This window comes from Nelumbo lutea, chromosome 2 (genome assembly GCF_056320005.1).
Source record: "Nelumbo lutea isolate HS-2025 chromosome 2, American lotus-T2T, whole genome shotgun sequence".
Lineage (NCBI taxonomy): Eukaryota > Viridiplantae > Streptophyta > Magnoliopsida > Proteales > Nelumbonaceae > Nelumbo > Nelumbo lutea.
Window position 1 is genome coordinate 51,467,163 of NC_142685.1, and position 3,586 is coordinate 51,470,748.

The following is a 3,586-nucleotide window of genomic DNA, read 5'->3' on the forward strand; positions in this document are numbered from 1 at the left end:
GTAAATCCTCTATGTACACAGTTCTCATATTGTTGTGACTCGTGCTGGCTAACCGGGACAGGGCATCGGCCTCAGTGTTTTCGGACCTCAGGATTTGCCTGATGATGTGTGACCGGAAGTTGAGCAGGGATTCTTTTACTTTGGCCAAATATGCGATCATGGAGAGATCGTGTGCCTCGTATTCGCTGGTAACTTGGTTTACCACGAGCTGAGAATCGCTGCAGATGACCAAGTGCTTTGCCTTAACCTTTCGCGCTAGGTCCAGCCCGGCGATCAGTGCTTCGTACTCTGCCTCGTTGTTGGATGCCGCAAACTCAAAGCGTAGTGCGTACTCTACTTTTGTGCCGCTCGGGCCGCACAAGACTATTCCAGCTTCGTTGCCCTGCCGGTTTGAGGAACCATCCACGTGAAGGATCCAGGGCTCCTCATCCCAATTCGCTCTTCGCCTGATCAGGAGGCCACACTGGGTGCTACTTCACGGGGTTCAAACTCTATGGGCTCAGGAGCTCCGGGTTCGCCACAAATGGGGACCTCGGGCTCGACCTATGGAGCTTCGTGGCTGAAAGTGCACTTGGCGAAAAAATCTGCCAAAGCTTGGGCCTTGATAGCGGTTCTCAGTTTGTACTGGAGGTCGTACTCGCTGAGTTCGATGGCCCATTTCGTCAGTCGCCCGGAGACTTCGGGTTTGAGTAAAACTTGTCTAAGAGGTTTGTTAGTTAGGACGATGACGGTGTGAGCCTGGAAGTACGGGCGGAGTTTCCGAGCTGCTATTACTAGGGCGTATGCTAGTTTTTCTATCTCCGGGTACCTTGCCTCTACTCCCTGCAAAATTTTACTAACATAATATATGGGTCGTTGGACCCGGTCTGTTTCCTTTATTAGTACCGAACTGACCGCCTCGTCGCTCGCCGAGAGGTACAGTTGTAAGACCTCACCCACCTCGGGCCGGGCTAAGGTTGGTATACTAGCGAGGTAACCTTTTAGTTCATCGAACGCGAACTGGCAGTCCTGGGTCCATTCGAACCCTTTGCCTTTGACTGCCTTGAAGAAGGGTAGGCAGCGGTCTGCTGACTTAGATAAGAAGCGGCTTAGAGCGGCTATGCGGCCGTTTAGCCTCTGAACCTCTTTTACTTTCCGAGGTGGTTTCATATCTAGAATGGCTTTTATTTTGTCCGGGTTGGCCTCAATACCGCTCCGATTGACAATGTAGCCTAGGAACTTGCCCGAGGTGACGCCGAAGACACACTTGTTGGGATTCAACTTCATGCTAAAGTGACGCAGGATTTGGAAAACAGAATCTAAGTCTTGTATCAACTCTTGTGAAAACTTAGTTTTGACGACCATGTCGTCTACATAGCACTCTATCTTCGTACCAATCAGGGGCCGAAATAGCTTATTTACAAGTCTTTGGAAAGTTGCCCCGACGTTTTTTAGTCCAAAGGGCATGACTTTGTAGCAATACAGGCCGAACTCGGTTATGAAGCTGGTTTTTTCCTCATCGGATGGGTCCATCCTAACTTGGTTGTAGCCCGAGGTCACATCCAGGAAGCTTAGCAACTCGTTTCCTGAGGTCGCGTCCACTAGGCGGTCAATTCTGGGGAGGGGGAAGCAATCTTTCGGGCAGGCTCAGTTCAGGTCGGTATAGTCGACGCACATGCACCACTTGCCGCTTGCCTTTTTTACCAACACCGGGTTGGCCACCCAGCTCGGGTAGTGGACTTCCCTTATGAAGTTTGCTGTGAGGAGCTTCTCAACCTCCTCGTCGACCGCTCTCTAGCGTTCTGGGGCTAAGTTGCGTTTCTTCTATCTAACGGGTCTGACTACAGGGTCAGTATTAAGTTTGTGAGTTATCAGTCTGGGGCTAATGCCGAGCATGTCGGCCGCGGACCAGGCAAAAATATCTAAATTTTGAAGTAAAAAACTCACCAGTTCGGCTCGTAGGGGGTCTTCGATGGAAGATCCGATGCTTAGTGTGCGAGCTGGGTCCGTAGCTGAAGTCGGGATTGCGACTGTTTCCTCCGTGGGCGAAGCTCGCTCCTCACCTTGCTCCGCTGGCCGCTCCAGCTCGAGGTCATCGGCCGCCTTGGTTTTTCCCTTTAGGGCGGCAACGTAGCACTTGCGGGACTCGAGCTGGTTGCCCCGCGCTACCCCTATACCGAAGTCCGTAGGGAACTTCATGGCCAAATAGTAGGTGGAGACCGCCGCCCGTAGGACATGCGTGATCAGCCGCCCTATTATGGCATTGTATGGGGAGGGGGTCGCGACTACCAGGAAATCATGGTTGAGTCTGACCGCACAAGGCCACGTGCTGACTTCCACAGGGACAGTTATTTTCCCGAGGGGCCTAACTTCCTCTCCGCTGAAACCTACCAGGGGAGTGTTCGCGGGCTTCAGCTCACTCCTCTTTAACTGCAGCTGGTCAAATGCCGATTTGAAGAGGATGTCCACTGAGCTGCTCGAATCTACGAGTACGCGCCTGATCTCGAAATCGCTGATCCTTAGCTTAATGACAAGCGCGTCATCATGGGGGTAGTGGACTCCTCGCACGTCGTCCTCCGTGAAAAAGATTGGCTCTTCGGTCTTTGGTCTCTTTGGGGGGTTCCTTTCTTCGAGGGCCGCTTCGCGAACTGAAGTCCGGGCTGCTGCCGAGGTACACCCCGCTACCACCGATCCTCCCACTATTACATGGATGGTTCCCCGAACTAGCCTCTCTTCCGAAGGCTGCTTCTACAACGGTTCGGCAGGTCTGTTGCTAGACTCGGGTGCATCCATTTCGCGTTCCCCTTGCCGACCTGCTTTATTATTGTTGTGCTATACAAAGTTTCTCAAGTATCCACGACGGATGAGTCCCTCTATCTCGTCCCGAAGGTTATTACACTGTTCGGTGCTATGACCATGGTCTCTATGGAAACTACAATACAAATTCTTGTTTCTATCGTTCGGATTTCCCTTCAGGCGAGGTGGCCACTTAACGTACGGAGCATCTTTGATCATCATTAAGATCTCTGTCCGCCTCGTGTTCAACGGCACGTAGTCCGTCTGAACTGCTAGGGGGGCCCGGAAGGACTGGTTCGGCTTCGGCTCCCGGGTCGGGTTTTTTCTACTCACCAAGTTGGAGACCTCGCCTTCTCTCTTTCTTTTCTCGTTCCCGCCTTCGGTTCGTTGGCTGATATCTTCCTCTGTCCTCATGAACTTATCCGCGAGTTTGAGGAATTCGGCCACGGTCGCGAGCTGGTTGGCCACCATGTGCCATTTGAACTCTTTGTGCGTCACCCCTCTTTTGGCCGCCGCGAGCTGCATTGCGGGGTCCAACCGCGGTATTTGCAAGCATGCCTCGTTGAACCGCTTGATGTAGCCCCGAATAGATTCTCCTTCTCTTTGGACCACTCCGAAGATGCTTTCCTCTATTCTGGGGCACCGTCGACTGGTGACGAAGTGTGTGGTGAAGACTTGCACGAACTGGGCCCAACACTTTATCGACCCAGGGGCCAGGTTCCTGTACCAAGTGCGAGCTACCCCCCTGAGGGTGGTGGTAAAGGCCACGCACATGCACGATTCGCTAGCCCTGGCGAGGTGCATTTGCGAC